We start from the raw sequence: 21,046 nt of genomic DNA on the forward strand, positions 1-21,046 counted from the left end.
AAAGAAAAATCTTTGCTTAATTTTGATTTTTAAGTGGGTGGCCAGTGATTTTTGAACAGTAGCCCCTAATGCTAGATTCTTGCACGAGAGGAAACATTGGGTTGAATGTCCAAAGCCTTTGAATGAAGTGGCGTTGGCAAGTCATTTTGGAAAAGAGCGTGAGTTTGGCAGAAATGGGATTCTGAGCTGGGAAGAAAATATTCAATTCTCCAACCAAGTTTTGAACAGCAAGGTGAGAATCTCACTAGTGAGTAGCAAGTGGTCTACTTGCGTCTATTTGAATGCATTAACATTTTGTTATTAGCTAATCCCACCTCACTGATGTGCAGTTTCTTATTCTCACCTCAACACCACCACCACCCCCCCCACCACCCCCCCCCCCCACCACCCCATGTGGATAGAAACTGGAAATCAACAATTACCAACAGGAAAGTCAATGCAGTTACCTGGAGATAATGGGAACTGCAGAGGCTGGAGAATCCAAGATAACAAAGTGTGGGGCTGGATGAACACAGCAGGCCAAGCAGCATCTTAGGAGCACAAAAGCTGATGTTTTGGGCCTAGACCTTTCATCAGAGAGGGGGATTGGGGGAGGGTTCTGAAATAAATAGGGAGAGAGGGGTAGGCAGATTGAAGATGGATAGAGAAGACGGAAGGTGGAGAGGAGACAGACGAGTCAAAGAGGTGGGGATGGAGCCAATAAAGGTGAGTGTAGGTGGGGAGGTAGGAAGGATATAGGTCAGTTTAGGGAGGATAGACAGGTCAAGGAGGCGGGATGAGGTTGGTAGGTAGGAAATGATGATGCGGCTTGAGGTGGGAAGAGGGGATAGGTGAGAGGAAGAGCAGGTTAGGGAGGTGGGGATGAGCTGGGCTGGTTTTGGGATGCGGTGGGGGAAGGGGAGATTTTGAAGCTTGTGAAGTCCACATTGATACCATTGGGCTGCAGGGTTCCCAAGCGGAATATGAGTTGCTGTTCCTGCAACCTTCGGGTGGCATCGTTGTGGCACTGCAAGAGGCCCAGAGTGGACATGTCGTCTGGGGAATGCGAGGGGGAGTTGAAATGGTACCCCTCTGAAAAGCTTCAAAATCTCCCCTCCTCCCACTGCATCCCAAAATCAGCCAAGCTCAGCCCCGCCTCTCTAACCTGTTCTTCCTCTCACCTATCCCCTCCTCCCACCTCAAGCCGCATCTCCATTTCCTACCTACTAAACCCATTCCACCGCCTTGACCTGTCCATCCTCCCCGGACTGACCTATCCCCTCCCTACCTACACCCACCCCTACACGCTCCATCCCCGCCCCTTTAACTTGTCTGTCTCCTCTCCACCTATCTTCTCCTCTATCCATCTTTGATCCGCCTCCCCCTGTCTCCCTATTTATTTCAGAACCCTCTCCCCATCCCCCATTTCTGAAGAAGGGTCTAGGCCCGAAACATCAACCTTCCTGCTCCTTTGATGCTGTTTGGCCTGCTGTGTTCATCCAGCTCTACATCTTGTTATTGCAGTTACCTGGAGACTCCAGCTCACTGCTTGCTCCTGTCCAACTCTATCCTTGTCGGAAGTCCCCAGTATCTCAGGGCACACTCTTCCAATCACGGCTTCATCTCTCAACATTACCCCTGAGCTCCTGCCCTACCACTTATTCATGCTGACCATTGTGATGGACCATCACTGAACAAACCCGCCCCCATCGCAAACACTAACAAACCTCCTCCAATGCACTATCACCACCCTAACCTCCCTGCCACCCAATTATACGCTGAGACTCTCCTCTGTATCCTAGCATACTGCCTGCAATCCCCAGCAATGATTTCAAAAACAGAAATTACTGAAAAAACTCAGCAGGTCCAGCAGCATCTGTGGGGAGGCAACAGAGTTAACATTTCGGGTTGAGTGACCCTTACTCAGAACCTATCATTCAACCTAAAACATGAGCTCTGATTTCTCTCCACAGATGAAATTTCTGTTTTTGTTTCTCATTTACAACATCCTCGGTTCTTTTGTTTTTTTCCCAACATTGATTTCCTCAACTTCATATCCGCAGCTGTGATCCCTGATAACCTACTATGTGACCCCTTGACTTTCTTTGAGCTTATCCCCAGGACAGACTCTGGACCAGCCACTACCTGGCTGGGACAGACAGACCTGCCTGCTGAGAGTGCGCACCATGGACAGATCTCAATGTAGTTGCCTGACTGATTTACCACAACTCCCTGGACAGGTTCTACTGGACCTACAGGACTGACCATGACCCCACATGGACCTGCAGAACACTTATCATGTCACGTGTCTTCTAAGAAGCACCTTGAAGTGTTTACAAAACGGTATATCAATGCAGGCTGTTGTTGTTATGTGCAGGGTGTGCGGTGTCAGATGGTGAGAGTTAGACATTCGACTCGCATGATTCCCTAACAGGTGAGCAAGCTAAAAAGAAAAATAGACAGATTTGTGCCACGGTAGTTCCTACAGCCTTGAAAGGGGTAATGCAGAGAGATTTGGGAATTAATGTTGAGAAAATTGGATGGGTTCACAATAAAAGGCCAAAGTGTAGCCCCATCACAATTGGAAAGCAGGCAGTTCATTGAAAAACCTGTAAACAGAACCCTCCCCTCCAGCACAATAATCTCCAAAGACTCATTAGCTTCAGTGTTGAAGCTTCACAAACAAGTGGCAAACTGGTTACACTCGATAACTGTCACTTTGTCAAACAACCTGTTCAAAAACAAATGCTTAGATGAGGCTGACGGGCATGCATCCCTGGACTGGTATCTCCCCTGGGTACTCTGTGCCCACACACACTCACTCCCCTGGCACCAGTCCTGGCTCCATAAATATCTCGTTAACAGAGGAACAGCAACTCAACACATAGGAGCATCATCCTCCCACATCCCAGGATCAGGGATAGCCAGAACAGGACTATCTCAGTAAAATGGGGGTGAGGGGCAGGGACTGATGGAGATGGGAGTGAGGGCAGTGAGATGGGGAGTTTAGGTGATGGGAGGGAAATGTAAGGTGGAAGGTGGTAGTGAGGGAGCGGGGGGTCGAGAGAGGGAGGGAGTGAGATGAGAAGCAGAGTGAGGAAGATGTGAGATGAAGGAGCTGGGAAGTGAGAAAGGAATCTGGGAGGCGGAAGAAAGAGAGTGGAGGGAATGGAAAGAGGCAGATTGGTGGGGGGAGTGAGGGAGAGGGGAAAGGGGGAAGGGAAGGCAGGGAGATGGGAGGAGGAAGTGAGGGGGAGTGAGGGAAAGGTGAATGAGGGAGGCGTGAGTGAGGGGGTTGACGAGAGAGGGGAAGAGTGTGGGGGAAGTGAGAGTAGTGGGAGGAGGGAGTGGGAGCTATTTTCCAGTGGAGACCTCTCCATGAGGTAACTTGGAAAATTTTCTGATAAACAACCCTGTCCTCACCTGCAGCTTCCAATTCTATGCCACAAGTGATTTTGTCTTCATTAAGTCAGTATGAAGCTCCTAAACAGATCCTAGCATTGATTCAGTGGGTATTAGTCTCAACTCAGACTCAGCATTGCAGCCCCACTCTAGAGATTTAATAAACATAAGACCTTTTTAAACAATTATGCCAAACGTTACAAGACCAAAGGACATTCTAAAGTTCTGCGCAACTGAAGTGTTGTAATGAAAGAAATATGGCAGGCAATTTGTGAACAGCAAGTTCCCACAAACAGCAACGTGAAACTGACCAATTCATCAGAGTCGCAGTGACACTGACTGAGGGATGGAGGTTGGCCAGGACACTGAGGACAACTCAGAAACAAAAACAGAAATTGCAGGAAATGCTCAGCTGGTCTGGCAGCATCTGTGAAGAGAAATCAGAGTTAACATTTCAGGGCTGGTGGCCTTTGCTCAGAACTGAGGAATGGTGACCAGACTCAAAGTTTAAACTCTGATTTCTCTCTGCAGTTATTTCAGTTTTTATTAAGGACAACACCCCTGGCCATCTCTAAAATAGTGGTAGTGGGTGTTTTATATCAAGCAGTAAACTCAAGGTCTCATTGGGCAGTTCATCTGGAAGATTGTTTTAACGTGTCATCCAGGGTTGCATTGCAGAGGCACACTGAGTGAGAGCTACACTGTTGGAGATGTCACCCCTCAGGATCAGATACTGCCATCTGTCCTCTCAGGTGTAAGATCCCAGGAGCAGCAGGGCATTCTTAACCCATGTACTGGCCAACACGTGTCCCTCAAATAATTTCTTAAAGCCTATTTTGTGGACATTGTCGTATTGTTGTCTGTGGGATCTTGCTGAGAACAAATGGGATGAATGGTCCGTTATGGTATATTGGCCTGGGTGGGTTAATAGTGAGGAGTGTTATAAGCATTACCCAATGTGATGATGTCTAGTGAGGGATCTACAGAAAGTATCAAAACAATGAGGTGTACTATCCATGCCCCACTCCTCTACCTGTCGCTCCATTAGCATCATTGTGTTGGCCAATCGCTGAAATAGTCATTCCTTCACTTTTGGTACAAGAATGAAGTAAAAATATTCACAATTAATAATCCACTTATTATAACTTATTCTTAAAGTGTGCCATACACTGGTAAACGTCAAAGTTATGATCTAAAATTAAAACTGTATCCCTTTATCTCAAACACAGACACATCCACAGTACTGGAAAACAAGTGCCTGCAGCAATGAAGCCTCTTCCAGGGATGCCCAACCTGAAGAAGTTACCCTCCTCTCTCCGGACCAACCTCAGGGAATCTCTTTCCCACTGCATTCCATCTTTGGTCCGCCTCCCCCTCTCTCCCTATTTATTCCAGAACCCTCTCCCCATCCCACTCTCTGATGAAGGGTCTAGGCCCGAAATGTCAGCTTTTGTGCTCCTGAGATGCTGCTGGGCCTGCTGTGTTCATCCAGCTCCACGCTTTGTTAGCCTGCAGCAATGATTTTGTTTTCAAAAGAAAAGCAAAGTGATGGGGAAGGGAAGGAAAATCTCCCTGTTGGCCAAGGGTCTGGAAACAAAGATGGAATATGGTGACTTCCCACATCCCCTACTCCCTGCAGACCAAGTCAGACTGCTCACAGCCATAGGCTAAAGATAGTTATCTAGTTCTGATTACAACCCATGGGGCTTTAACTTCAAATTGGAAACTCTGTCAGGCCCAAAGTAATTCTGTTAGGTTTCCTAGTTCTGAGGAAGGGTCACTCGACCCAGAACATTAACTCTGATTTCTTTCCACAGATGCTGCCAGACCCGCTGAGCTTTTCTAGCAATTGCTGTTTTCTTTCCCAGTAACATCTGTTGGATGAGAGTTGTTTAGGGTATCTTCCTTAGTCTGAGCCCTGGGGTCTACAGAACAGAACTCCAAGTCCAGAAAGAATTGCTAGCAAACGATTAGCAGATGAGAACCTAATACCACCATCCACCAACCCCACCCCCCCGCCCAAAGTGAGGATTTCTTCAGCAACTGAGGCAAAAATCCTACCTCTTATCACCTTGAAAGATTTCTCAGCTGCTTTTCCAAGACACTTCCAGTGAAAAAAACAGGTAATTTACAGCACACATTAAACTGTTGTCTTCGTTTTCAAGAAATTAAATGGTAAACACTTTTCCAATCCAGCAAATGTCCAGATAGTTAAAAATCTTTCAGTTTTTTTTAAGATAGCCCTTAAAGATAAATGTACTCACAAAATAACACAACTAATGACTTCTTATTCAATAAAAACCAAAAGAATTGTAGATTTTGTAAATCAGAAACAAAAACAGAAATTGCTGCAGGTCTGGAAGAATCACCCCACCCAGAGTCTGATTTCTCTCCACAGGTGCTGCCTGACCTGCTGAGCTTTTCCAGAAATTTCTGTTTTTGTTATTTCTTATTCAATAAGTCTTCCAGTGAGGCCAACAAATGGTTTTCCTCCTGTACACTCGACCAAATCCAGCAGATCCCTAGATATGAACAAGATGGGACCAGCAAATACAACCCCATGGTCAGATGAAGACTTAGTTTATCAAAACAGTAGCTGAACACGAAGAGTAGCTCGTTGTATGCGTATGGACATCCTGAGACCGTGAAAAGGCACTAAATAAATTAAATGTTTTATTTCTACTTTCCACAAAAAAACTTTCCTGATTGGTTCACCCTCCACTATAAAGTAGAATTTCTAGATTCACAGGAGGAGAATGGGTTTCTGGTACTCCTGGAACTCCAGTCCGTCAAGGGAGAGGGGGGATCAGATAAAAAATATATTAGAAACTGGGAATAGGGAGAAGTATAAAACAAACACACACAGCCCCAGGCCAGCACAATACTGGAGAGCTATTATTCTGCTAGTCAGGCAGAATTCAGAGATAATGGGGACTGCAGACGCTGGAGAGTCCGAGATAACAAAGTGTGGAGCTGGATGAACACAGCAGGCCAAGCAGCATCTCAGGAGCACAAAAGCTGACATTTCGGGTCCGGACCCTTCAGGATTCAAGGCGCTTTCTTTCCTCCAGAAGCTGCCAGATCCAGAAGAGATAATGGGAACTGCAGATGCTGGAGAATCCAAGATAACACAGTGTGAGGCTGGATGAACACAGCAGGCCAAGCAGCATCTCAGGAGCACAAAAGCTGACGTTTCGGGCATAGACCCTTCATCAGGCAGAATTCAGAACTGGTTAGTGCCTGATGTCCCAAGACATTCATTGACTCCTAAATGTGTAAAATCACCTCAATTTTTCCAACATTTTCCTCCGGTCATAATGTTGGACATTAAACCACTTCCAATCAGGATTTGGATCCTGCAGTGAGAAGTACAGCCTGGTATTTCTCACTAATATTCACACTTCTGCTAGTGTCCCTGATAGAGAATTGCCTGTGTAACCACAGTCACAGACAGCCAACACCCTCCAGTGTGAGAGATATTTTCCTGGAAGTCTCAATCAAAACAGAAGCTTTGTCTGTGAACTGCTTTGAAAGTGGGTGGGTTGATGATAAGTACCTCTTGGGTTCAATCTTCCAGGAACACAAAATTAACTATTTCCAAACCATCAAAACTGAAAATTAATTATCGAGTTGCACTGAAATGTTTCAACGGATTTAAAATGAAGTAATTTTCAACCCGAGAAAAGAAACTTTTAACCAGCCTCCTCACTCAAATCACAGTTAATATACATCAAAATAACAGAAAGTACAGGAAAAAAAAGTCAAAGATCACATTGTTTTACAGGAAGCAGAGACCCTTAGAAAATAAACCTTTGTTCAACCCAACTTAATTTATTCCAGCAACAATTTCTATTAGACCATTGTAAAAATCCCATTGTTGCATTTGTAATCTTTTTCCTCTAGTGAAATATTTGATATGACTGAAGCTCAAACCATAATATGTTATTGCACTATTATAGACTCAGAGTCATAAAGTACAGAAACAGACCCTTCAGTCCAACCGGTCCATGCTGTCCATAATCCCAAACTAAACTTAGTCCCACTTGCCTGTGCTTGGCCCATATCCCTCCAAACATTCTTTATTCTGTCAGTGCTGACTTAGGGGTGGTATAGTGTGAATGACTGAGCCAAGCTGATGCATCTTTACAAAGCAACATGCACTGTTACCATTTATTCTACATGAATGCATGCAATTCTTTAATGAGTTCAATAACAAAATTACTTAAAGGAAAAGGATTGAGTTCATTTTTTCTACCTTTGCATGCACCATCCTGTAGCTTGTCTGGTTTGAAATAGTCAGGGTCAAGACATCCAGCTTGAACATAGAACATAGAACATTACAGCACAGTACAGGCCCTTCGGCCCTCGAAGTTGTGCCGACCTGTCATATCGATCTGAAGCCCATCTAACCTACACTATTCCATGTATGTCCATATGCTTGCTATTTCAGAATCTGGGAGGATAGAGAAGGGGTTGTCTGGGTGGGATCTAAAACCACATGGACAATATGGAAACGTGTGGACTCTCAGGTAGCAATGCTATAGGCATGAGGAGTGTAATGTGGCACCATCATTAAAACATTGGGTAGTACGAGATTATCCCATACACAATTGTACAGTGGGAGCCCATGTCATTTTTATAAAAAGGTGGAGAAAGGCCTAAAACAAAACCTAACAGAGCCAGTAGGGTGACAGTTGAATTTAGCCAGATCGGTGACAGCACCAGAACTGGGTAAGAAACAAGACTAGAAATGCTGGTCAACTCAACATTTCAGGTCAACTCCCTTATCTCAGCAAGTAGGTACCAGAATGTTCAGAGATAATGGGAACTGCAGATGCTGGAGATTCCAAGATAATAAAATGTGAGGCTGGATGAACACAGCAGGCCAAGCAGCATCTCAGGAGCACAAAAGCTAAAGCTAAAAGCTAAAGCATAAAAGCTTTTGTGCTCCTGAGATGCTGCTTGGCCTGCTGTGTTCATCCAGCCTCACATCTTATACCAGAATGTTCAACCTTGTTTTGTGCCCAAGGAACAGCACAGAATCACGTGACTCCAAATTCTGGCCTGTCCCTGTATTCTGCTTCACCATCATTGCCTGCTCATTCACCCACTTCACGTTCCCTATCTCCTGGTGTGGGCTCTCCTTCCAACAGAGTAGTTAACCTGAAGCGCCAACGTTTATGTTATCTCTTGGACCTTAAGAAAGTGGGTACGGATATCAAGGTAGTGTATAACCCAACAGTCATTCATTACTGCTGGCTATTATATACCTTATATTTCTCAAACAGTTTAGGCACATATTAATAAGTTCAAACAAAGCAGCATGCTTTCAATAAAAAGCCATTCTTCAAGCGATCCAAGTTTAGATGGAGCCAGAGATCTTTAAACACGAGGTTACATGACCTAAAATGTCACCTTTTCTTTACACTGGTAAAACCTTTAGTTCTCTCAGGGTAGTGATTTGAAAGAAATTTGGGGATTTACATATACATATTAATCAATTAAAACCTTCTAACTGTGTAAAGATTTACCAACATCTTAGGTTTGTTTAATACATCCTCATCAGTTGTGTGACCCTTTGATCTTTTAGTTATAAATTCTGTGTTCTGTGTTTCTTTCTCACTTCACCTGCCCAAGGGGCTACGCTCCAAAAGCTTGTCTTTTCAAATAAACCTGTTGGTCTATAACTGGGTGTTGTGTGATTTCTTACAGTGTCCATGCCAGTCCAACACCAGCCCAACACCAGCACCTCCGCATCTTTTCTACTCAATTCCTATCATAATAAACAACAGACTATTACACAAATTAACTGCCGTACCTGCAAACTAACCTGTTATAACTCATGCACCAGGATACCCCACTTTATCTCAGAGATGTGCAATCTCACCATTTAAATAATATGTTATTCTTGCTGCCAAAATGGACAATTTCACTTTATCCCATCTACTACTCCATCTGGCAGATTTACCACTCACGGAACCCATCTGTACTTTCTCTGTCATTATGCCTTGACCTCCACACCACCATCCCTGTCCCACTCCTATCCATCACTAATTGTAATTTCCCTGTCCAAACACAAAGTGTTTTGAGTTGTCACTCTGCACATGAGGGAAGCTAAAGAAACTTCTTGTTTCTGTATCTCTGTTCTGCAGTGTGTAATTATTTCAACACAGGAGTGCGAAACAGGAACTTGCCAGGCAGCACCACAGTCTTGTTAGCAGCTACTTGACTCTGGTTTGGATTTTGACATTACCCCAAACCAAAAAACACAAACCTCAAATCAAAGAGAGACTCGCAGGAACCAGAGTCCAGTGACATGTTTAAGGGATAATTTCATCAAAACCCCATACTACTCCATCCATCCTGGAGTTCTCTTTTGGATTTGGAATGAGTTTCAAAGGGAGTAAACTTCAGGGTGTACATTTTGATTTAAAGGAGTAGGGAGGTAGCGTATGCATTGGAAAAGCAAAAGTGGGGGGAGAAACAGAGAAATCTTGGAATTCAAACATACAAATCATTAAGACAAGCAAACACAATACTGAGGGTCTCTACCGAGCGGACTGACTCACTCAGCAGGCTCATCATGTTCAACGTATTTTGAATATGGTTCAGATGTCGCTTTGAGCATCATGCAGTTCTGATCTCTAAAAGGGAGACAACTCTTTCAGATCCTCAAAGCTCAACTAAATCCACAGCAATCTGTCCCTGTGACCACAGTACACAATCTGCACCAGGCCACTACCCACGCCCCTAGAACCTGGGTCCCCAACACGCAGCTCCCCCCCCAGGATCCGGGCCCCCAACGCATAGCTCCCCCCCCAGGATCCGGGCCCCCAACGCACAGCTCACCCCCAGGATCCGGGCCCCCAACGCTCAGCTCCCCCCCAGGATCCGGGCCCCCAACACACAGCTGCCCCCCCAGGATCCGGGCCCCCAAAGCACAGCTCCCCCCCAGGATCCGGGCCCCCAACGCACAGCTCACCCCCAGGATCCGGGCCCCCAACACACAGCTCCCCCCCCAGGATCCGGGCCCCCAACGCACAGCTGCCCCCCAGGATCCGGGCCCCCAACACGCAGCTCCTCCCCCAGGATTCAGGCCTCCAACACACAGATCTCCCCCAGGATCCGGGCCCCCAACACACAGCTCCCCCCGCCAGGATCCGGGCCCCCAACACACAGCTCCCCCCAGGATCCGGGCCCCCAACACGCAGCTCCCCCCCCAGGATTCGGGCCCCCAACACACAGCTTCCCCCCCAGGATCCGGGCCCCCAATGCATAGCTCCCCCCCTCCAGGATCCGGGCCCCCAACACACATCTCCCCCCTAAAGATCCGGGCCCCCAACACACAGCTCCCCCCCAGCATCTGGGCCCCAAGCACCATACTCCCCCAGGATCTGGGCCGCAAGCACCATGCTCCCCCAGCATCTGAGCCGCAAGCACCATACTCCCCCAGCATCTGAGCTGCAAGCACCATACTCCCCCAGCATCTGAAGGCTCCCTTTCTCCAGAGCCTTCTGCACCCAACTGGGAGCAAGATTAACAGCAAGGCAGTTACGAGTGGTGTACCACAAGGTCCTCTTCTATTTGTGATTTTTGTAAATGATTTGGATATAGGAGTGGAACGGCGGATTAGTAGGTTCGCTGACAATACAAAGGTGGGTCGCGTTATGGACAGTGCACAGGGCTGTTCTAGGTTACAAAGGGACATTGATAGAACGCAGAGCTGGGCTGAGAAGTGGCAGATGGAGTTTAACCCTGAAAAGTGTGAGGTGCTTCATTTTGGAAGGACAAACTTGAAAGCAGAATACAAGGTTAACAGAAAGATTCTTGGCAGTGTGGAGGAACAGAGGGATCTTGGGGTTCATGTCCACAGTTCCCTGAAAGCTGCCACCCAGGTGGATAGAGTTGTTAAGAAGGCAAATGGTGTGTTAGCTTTCACCAATAGAGGGATTGAGTTCAAGAGCCATGAAGTTATGTTCCAGCTATACAAAAGCCTGGTTTGGCCACTTCTTGAGTATTGTGTCTGGTTCTGGTCACCTCATTACAGGACAGATGTGGAAGCGTTGGAAAAGGTGTAGAGAAGATTTACCAGGATGTTGCCTGGAATGGAGGGAAGGTCTTACAGGGAAAGGTTGAGAGAGTTAGGGCTTTTCTCTTGAGTATGACAAAGGATGAGAGGTGACTTGATAGAGGTGTACAAAATGATCAGAGGTATAAATAGAATGGGCATCCAGAGACTTTTTCCTTGGGTGGAGGTAGCTGTTACGAGGGGGCATAGTTTTAAAGTGAATGGAGGTAGATACAGCGGAGATGTCAGAGGTAGGTTCTTTACTCAGAGAGTGTCAGGGCATGGAATGCATTGCCGGAGAGGGTAGTGGAGCCGGCCTCATTAGGGGCATTTAAGTGGCTAATAGATAGGCATATGGATGGTAGTATAACGTAGTGGTGGAGGTTCGATAGACCTTAGGATTAGGGTAAAGGTTCAGCACAACATTGTGGGCTGAAGGGCCTGTGCTGTGCTCTGCTATATTGTTCTATGTTCTATGTAACCATTCACACAACACCAGGGGATAAGGCTTCTGTGAAAAGTAGGTATTCTGTAGAGTTACAGAGGAACACAAACTTGCACAAAAACTCCTCCCCAACTGTGGTTACCAAACCACCCATTAGATATCAGGACCACATACTCTCTATCCATCCTCTCTCTCTGTCCTCCCACCTCCTTGTCTCCACTCCCATATTCTGTCTCTCTACACCCCCCTCTACTTCCGCCATCTCTCTGTCTCTCTCTTCTTCCGCTCTCTCCCTCCTTCTCCCTCCCTTCTCTCTATTTTCCACTTCTCTCTCTCTCTCTCTTCCCCCCCAGCCTCTCTCAAGCCACCACAATTTCTCTCTCCTTCCCTTCTCTCCCCACCTCTCTACTACATCACTTCCATTTTTCTCTCTCTCTCTCTCTCTCTCTCTCTCTCTATCTCTTTCTTTCTGCCCTCTCTCTACCTTTCTTACCCAACCCTTTTTCTGTTTCTGTCTCTCCACCATGGCATCTTTGAAGGTGGGAGATTCTTTCACTCCCATTTTTACTTGAGCTTTTTAGTACCCACTGTACATTAATTTTCCTTTTTATGCTTTATTCGTACATAAAAGTTGACAAGCTGGTTGTTTCTCAACATTGCTATCTGTGGGAGCTTGCTGTGTAGAAACCTGGCTGCTGTGTTTCTGATGTACAACAGCAATTGAATTTCATTGACTGTAAAGTACATTGGGATGTTCTGATTTTATAGAAGAAACAAATGTGAAAGAATCATGGAATAAACAAAACAGAAGGCAGTGATTCTACCCATCAAGCTAGTGCTGGCTCTTTCAGAAATCTTTGAGTTGTAGCTACCTGTTCTCTCTCTGCTCCACCCAATGGTTTTCTCGAGTTTTTGCCTAATTTTCTTTTGAAGGCTACAGTTGAAGTTTTAACCATCATCCCATCAGCCAGTGTATTGTAAATACTAACCATTTGTTGTATAATTATAGATGTGTTACTTTGTTCCTCTTTAAAATAGAAATCTGGAGTTAGGGATTATCTAAATAAAGCATTGGATAATCACACATTGCATCCAAACTAATAACTGTATTGGTGACAATTCAGTATTAAATGGACCCAAATACATAAAGCAAAATAAACTTGCCCAAACATGCAGCTGTGATGAGCAATGGGATTCTCCCTTTATCTTACCGTAGAGGATTTAATTAGAAGAGACCACAAAATGAAACAATTGAGAATAAGTGACCAATTCTACTTCAGGGAAAAATTGATTGACTAGATACAGATTCTCAGATCTTTTATATTTAACGTGAAAGAAGAACAAGATTAGGCCAGTCAGCCCTTCAAGCCTGCTACACCATTCAATAAGATCATTGCTGATCTGGTTTTAACTTCAACTTCACATTCCTGCATATCCCTGATAATCTTCCATTGAGGATCTACCTACCTCTGTCTGAAAAATACTTAAAGGTTCTGTACCCACTGCCTTTTGAGGAAGCAAACACTCAAAACCCTCTGAGAATAAAAAGTTCCTCATTTGTCTTAAATCAGCGATCGCCTATTTTAAACCATGTCCTACTAGTTCTAGATTCTCCCGCAAGAGGAAACACCCTTTCTGCAGCTTCGCAGTCAAAACCCCTCAGGATCTGATGCGTTTCAATTTAGTTGCCTCTGACTCTCCTCAAATCCAAAGGATACAGGCCCAGCCTTTCTGGCCTTTCTTCTCACACAGACTGCTCATTCCAAATGTAATGAAGAGTTATGCCCAGACCTCATCTGTGTGGCACAGCACTCATAACATGCTGCCAGCCTGAAAAAGATCCACTTAGCCAACACTTTGCCTCCTGTTAGCCATCCAGTCATCAATACCATGCCAATAAGCTACCCCAATGCCGTGAGCTCTTATCTTCCGCTTATTAGAGAAGCTGCAATTTACAATCACAGATTCCTTTATCTTTTTGGTGGCTGTACATATGAAAATTATGTTTTTTTTTAATCACTGCCCAATTTTGTTAGGGGCATTATCACTTCTGTTCAGATTCAAACACCTGCCACTTTTGTTGGAAGTTATTGAGTGAACAATTGAAATGCTACAAGCAGAGGCGAATGGAAGTCTGGAACAGTCTGGTGCAGCTGTGAGGTTTCAAGTGATGAACTGACTTTGAATGGTGAGAATATGGAGGAAAACAGAGCCAAGGAAATAATCAGAGTTGGGATACAATGCTGTACTCTCACTGATGGAGGAGCAGGTTGGAAAAGGTGAATGGCTTCATCTCCACTTCACGCTAAAGTCATTGCAATGCAAGTTTACCCTCCAAACCACAACACTCCGTAAACAGAAAGTTCTCATCAGAGGCAGACCAGCTGATCATCTGGCTTCGAATATCTGTGTGTTGTGAAATATGTTGCCCGACTTTGGTTCTTTTGGGGGTGGCTGAGAATAATCATTCCTTGAGGTGAATGAGATCAGTGTAGGGAAATAGAAACATCAGCTCATTCTCAATGCCCAGTTCCCCAAACTCGACACACACTCGATACAGCAGCCCAGGTCACAAATGACACCTTGAGGTCTGATAGGATTAATCTTCTAGAGTAAGGAGCCTGTCCGTGTCTGTCAGTATAAATTTCATTATGTATTATACAACGGGATTAGGAGCTGAATTAAATTGACACTCAAAGGAATTTTTTTTAAGTCTGCCAACAAATAAATTTTAACCAGGTGGAGAGATGTTAGTATAGTGGCAATGCCTCTGAACCAATAATCCCCAGAACCCAGGTAATACCCTGAGGACATGTACACAAATCCTACCATAGAAGGTGGTGAAATTTCTGGTGCAGTGGATTAGCAGCAACACTCCTCCTGGCCCAGAAAGTTTGTGATCTATAAAGAAATATACCTTACACATCCAAACAGGCTGGTTTGAACTAAGGTTTTCAATCAGACTCTTTTACGTGATATAAGTCAATATTTTTCCAGTGCTGCTCTGATACTGTCTCACAGAGACAATGCTTCAGAATGGAGGTCCTCCAGCGTAAATATGTAACAGCACAAATGGGGTGAATATATTAAAGAAACCACTCCACCTCCAAAATACACTCCTAATGTGGGACTGTTGGCCATTCCCTAAGAGCTTTCTAAATATACTTTCAAATTTTAATAAGATGAGGAAAATACGAGGTTTTTTAAAATTTTCTGTACATTCCACACAACTTGATGGGGTTATGTTCCTCATCTGCCTCACGACTGTGGTTTGGACCGGCTGGGGCTGGGGTGGGGGTGGGGGCGGGGGCATGGTGTCTCAGTCTTGTTAATTTCCTGGATTCATAAATGTCCTTTTGGGAAAGAAATCTGCAACTCTCACATGGCCTACTCATGGCTCTAGGCCCACAACAATCCTGTTGACTCTTAATTGTCTCTGAATGGTCTGACCAACATGATAAAGGCAGGGCCAATTAAGCACAGGTAACAAATGTTGTCAATGATGCCCATTGCCATGAAAAATTAAATGAATGAAAGGAACTGCAATGAATAACTGTGATCAGAGATAATGGGAACTGCAGATGCTGGAGAATCCGAGATAACAAAGTGTGGAGCTGGATGAACACAGCAGGCCAAGCAGTATCTTAGGAGCACAAAAGCTGACGTTTTGGGTCTAGATCCTGATGAAGGGTCTTGGTCCGAAACGTCAGCTTTTGTGCTCCTAAGATGCTGCTTGGCCTGCTGTGTTCATCCAGCTCCACAGTTTGTTATCTGCAAAGAAAAACTGTTTGTCATTTGCATTAAGCCAAGCTGTACTGTTCAAGGAAGTGCCACACTAACTCAAGAGGGCATCACGGTGGCTCAGTGGTTAGCACTACTGCCTCACAATGCCAGGGATGAAAGTGTGATTCCAGTCTCAGGTGACTCTGTGTGGAATTTGCGGTTTCCTCCCACAAAGATGTACCACTTCGGCGGATTGGCCATGCTAAATTTCCCATAGTAGGGTAGGTGTATGAGCCATGGGAAAAACAGGGTGGTGGGGGTGTCCTTGGAAGGGTCAGAGTGTACTCAATGGGCTTCACAATGCAGCATTCCCTCAGCACTGACCCTCCAACAGTGCAGCGCTCCCTCAGCACTGACCCTCCAACAGTGCAGCGCTCCCTCAGCACTGACCCTCCAACAGTGCGGCATTCCCTCAGCACTAACCCTCCGACAGTGCGGCGCTCCCTCAGCGCTGACCCTCTGACAGTGCATCACTCCCTCAGCACTGACCCTCTGATAGTGCGGTGCTCCCTCAGCACTGACCCTCCGACAGTGCAGCGCTCCCTCAGCACTGACCCTCCGACAGTGCGGTGCTCCCTCAGCACTGACCCTCCGACAGTGCGGTGCTCCCTCAGCACTGACCCTCCGACAGGACCCACTCCCTCAGCACTGACCCTCCGACAGTGCCCACTCCCTCAGCACTGACCCTCCGACAGTGCCCACTCCCTCAGCACTGACCCTCCAACAGTGCCCACTCCCTCAGCACTGACCCTCCGACCATGGCATTTCCTGAAATACTGCTCCATCGCCTCAGTTTCAGTTTTCTTCTCAAGTTGTTGGAGTTAGTCTGGAGTGATGTGACTTTCACCACTCTACCCACAATAAAAGTAAATTATGCCCTTTGGCCTCCATTACTTGAAAACTGGCCAAACGTTTATTCTTTAACAGAAGTTATCTGTTGTGGGTTATAAGCTGTTATCAGAAGCAAACATATCTTGATAGACATAAGTACTGCTGGCATGAACACAACAAGATAATTTCACCCAAGAGCAACTTGCTACTGCACAGAATTAGGTTTACAGCTTTAGGAAACACAATTTCTCAAATCCAATATAGTATTGGCATTTTAACTGTTAGGATGATGTTGTGGGCATATAGAATCACAGAATTGGTACAGTGCAGAAGAAGGTCACTTGGCCCATCTTTCCTATCTCCTTTTTTCCCCTATAGTGCTGTGCACCATTGTTATCCATATAACCATCAAATACCCTCTCGAGTGCCTCCTTTGAATTGTCACTCCCACATTTCCAGGCAGTGCTTTCCTGACACAACAAACTCACTCTGTCAACTAGTTTTTTTCTCACTTCACCCTTGCTTCTTTTGCTCATCACTTTAAATCTATACTGTCTCATTCTTTTTACCTTTAACAAGCAGAAACAGCTTCTCTGTGTCTACTTCTGTTCTGTCCACTCATGAGTTTAAAAACCTCAATAACTGCTCCACAGAGAACACAATGAAACTCTATGGAAAAATTCTTTGTTGGAAAAGGGCTTTCACTGTGTGATTTCTTGAAAGTGTCAAAAGTTTAACGTGTGCTGCATATGTTCTACCTGCTGGTTACAGAATGTCACATGACTTTGGAGAAAAGACAAGTGAAGCATTTAGGGAGGTAAGGGATGGGGTTTACAGCCTTTAATTGCTGCTAAACTTGGCTTGGAGTTAGTCAGAAATCACATAACACCAGATTACAGCCCAACAGGTTTATCTGAAAATACAAGCTTTCAGAGAATAGCCCCTTCATCAGGTGAAGGGAGACAGAAGCACATAGACAGAGAGTTTATGGGCAGAGAGAGAGATCGAGGGCAGAGAGATCAAAAGACCATGCACACAGTGTGAGTGCAGTGCCAAATAATAACTTTCCGCAGCAGATCCTAAGTGTTGGATGGTGTGAGTAAAGTGACAACAGCTGAATAACAAGTAAGGGGATGACCTATACTTTGATAAAATGTGACAGAGATAATTACAAAAAAATTAAAAATATGGTGGTGCTGGAGATAAACGCCCGAATGGCTGGAATAACACGATAGGAGTAAGAGTCACATGCCGATCCAAAGCCATAGTCAAACAAAACTACATTTTTTCTACATTTGTATTCCATAAGCCCATAAGACATAGGAGCAGAAATTAGGCCATTTGGCTCATCGAGTCTGCTCCACCATTCAATCATGGCTAATAAGTTCCTCAACCCCCATTCTTCTGCTTTCTCCCCGTAACCCTTGATCCCCTTGACAATCAAAAGCCTGTCTATCTCAGTCTTCAATGTACTCAATGACCTGGCCACCACAGCCTTCTGAGGCAGTGAATTCCAAGATTCACCACTCTCTGGCTGAAGAAGTTTCTCCTTATCCCCGTTCTAAAAGGTCTTCCCTTTACTCTGAGGCTGTGCCCTTAGGTCCTAGTCTCCCCTACCAATGGAAGCATCTTCCCAACATCCACTCTGTCCAGGCCATTCAGTATTCTGTAAGTTTCAATTAGATCACCCCCTCATCCTTATAAACTCCAGTGTGTATAGTCCCAGAGTCCTCAAACGTTCCTCATATGTTAAGTTTCTCATTCCTGGGACCATTCTCGTGAACCTCCTCTGAACCCTGTCCAGGGCCAGTACAACCATCCTGAGATATGGGGCACAAAACTGCACACAATACTGCAAATGTGGCCTGAGCGCAGTCTTATAAAGCCTCAGGAATACATGCATGCTTTTATATTCAGGTCCTCCAAAATAAATGCCAACATTGCACTTGCCTTCCTAACTACTGACTCAACCTGCAAGTTTACCCTGAGAGAATCCTGGACTAGGACTCTCAAGCCTCTTTGCAATTCAGACTCCTGAATGGGATGGAATTTTTGCAGGAGGGTGGGTGGGAGGAGGTGTATTCTAGGTAGCTGTGGGAGTCAGTGGGGTTGAAATGGACATCAGTTTCTAGCTGGTTACCTGAGATGGAGACATAAACTCCATCTCCTATTCCCAATTCCTTCACCTTCGCCGCATCTGCTCCCAGGATGAGGCATTCCACTCCCGCATATCCCAGAGGCCCATGTTCTTCAAGGACCGCAACTTTCCCCCGCAGTGGTCGAGAACGCCCTTGACCGCGTCCCCCGCATTTCCCGCAACATATCCCTCTCACACCGTCCCTGCCACAATCGACCCAAGAGGATCCCCCTTGTTCTCACACACCACCCCACCAACGTCCGGATACAACGCATCATCCTCCGATACTTCCGCCATCTACAATCCGACCACACCACCCAAGACATTTTTCCATCCCCACCCTTGTCTGCCTTCCGGAGAGACCACTCTCTCCATGACTCCCTTGTCCGCTCCACACTCCCCTCCAACCCCACCACACCCGGCACCTTCCCCTGCAACCGCAGGAAGTACTACACTTGCCCCCACACCTCCTCCTTCACCCCTATCCCAGGCCCCAAGATGACTTTCCATATTAAGCAGATGTTCACCTGCACATCTGCCAATGTGGTATACTGTATCCATTGTACCCGGTGTGGCTTCCTCTACATTGGGGAAACCAAGCAGAGGCTTGGGGACCGCTTTGCAGAACACCTCCGCTCGGATCGCAATAAACAACTGCACCTCCCAGTCGCAAACCATTTTAACTCCTCCTCCCATTCCTTAGACGACATGTCCATCATGGGCCTCCTGCAGTGCCCCAATGATGCCACCCGAAGGTTGCAGGAACAGCAACTCATATTCCGCTTGGGAACCCTGCAGCCCAATGGTATCAATGTGGACTTCACCAGCTTCAAAATCTCCCCTTCCCCCACCGCATCCCAAAAACATCCCAGTTCGTCCCCTCCCCCCACTGCATCCCAAGACCAGCCCAGCTCTTCCCCTCCACCCACTGCATCTCAAAACCAGTCCAACCGGTCTCTGCCTCCCTAACCTGTTCTTCCTCTCACCCATCCCCTCCTCCCACCCCAAGCCGCACCTCCATCTCCTACCTACTAACCTCATCCCACCTCCTTGACCTGTCCGTCTTCCCTGGACTGACCTATCCCCTCCCTACCTCCCCACCTATACTCTCCACTCCACCTATCTTCTTTTCTCTCCATCTTCGGTCCGCTTCCCCCTCTCTCCCTATTTATTCCAGTTCCGTCTTCCCATCCCCATCTCTGATGAAGGGTCTGGGCCCGAAACGTCAGCTTTTGTGGTCCTGAGATGCTGCTGGGCCTGCTGTGTTCATCCAGCTTCACACTTTATTATCTTGGCCAGATCCCCTGTTAGATATTAACTTTTAAATATTGCACTTGATAAGTCATTTTGAGAGAGTGAGCTCAGTCATTCAGCTGGGAAATGTACTGGCTCCAGTGAGGCCAAGCCTCAGTTCACAAAGATCATTGATCTTTTTGGAGTTAATAGGCATGCACTATTCCCCTGGGCTAGAGATAGGAAGATAATCAGCCAGTCACAAAATACAGCTGGTGTCATTCCTTTTTTTTGTGTGTGCACGTGTCTATCAACCTACCTGTCTGTATATGTGAAAGAGAGGAGAGCATATGTGTGTGTGTGTCTGTGTGTGTATATGTGTGTGTGTGTGTATGCGAGCGTAGAAGTGTGAAATAGTGGATGTCATGTGTGAGTGTGAGAGTGTGACTGCATGTGTGCATTTGTGAGAGAGTGCGTGAGTGTGAGTGTGAGAGAGTGTGTGTTTGTGTGTGTGAGTTTGTGAGAGTGAGTGCGTTTGTGTGTGTGTGTGTGTGTGTGAGAGCATGACAGAGTACGTGTTTGTGTGTGTGTATGTGTGTGAGAGAGTGCGTGCGTGTGTGTCGATGTGTATGTGAGTGAGACAGTGTGTGTGTGTGTATGTGTGTGTGTTTGTGAGAGAGTGCGTGTGTGTGTGTGAGAGACAGAGTGCGTGTTTCTGTGTGTGCGTGTTCGTGTGTGTGTGCACGAGTGTGAGAGAGATTGTGTGCGTGTGTGTCTGAGCGTGTGTTTGTGCGGGTGTGTGTAGGAGAGAGTGCGTGTGTGTGTGTAGGAGACAGTGCGTGTGTGTGTGTATGTGTGAGAGAGAGAGTGCGTGTGTGTGAGAGAGAGTGCGTGTGTGTGAGAGAGAGTGCGTGTGTGTGTGTGAGGGACAGAGTGTGTGTTTCTGTGTGTGTGTTCTGCATGTGCGTGTGTGAGAGAGAGAGAGTGCATGTTTGTGTGTGTGTGTATGTGTGTGAGACAGAGTGCGTGTTTGTGTGTGTGTGTTTGTGAGAGAGAGTGCGTATGAGTGTGTTTGTGTGTGCAAGTATGAGACAGTACGTGTTTGTGTGCGTGTGAGAGAGTGCGTGCGTGTTTGTGTGTGTGTATGTGTTTGTGAGAGAGAGTGCGT

General features: G+C 46.1%; 1 protein-coding gene across 2 annotated transcripts in view; it reads right to left on the reverse strand.

Moving 5' to 3' along the window:
• The window catches only part of tfeb (transcription factor EB), a 124,445-nt gene that overhangs the window by 86,203 nt on the left and 17,196 nt on the right, over positions 1-21,046 (reverse strand). The gene's annotated exons all lie outside the window — the stretch shown is intronic.

This window comes from Stegostoma tigrinum, chromosome 21 (assembly GCF_030684315.1).
Source record: "Stegostoma tigrinum isolate sSteTig4 chromosome 21, sSteTig4.hap1, whole genome shotgun sequence".
NCBI classification, from domain to species: Eukaryota; Metazoa; Chordata; class Chondrichthyes; order Orectolobiformes; family Stegostomatidae; genus Stegostoma; species Stegostoma tigrinum.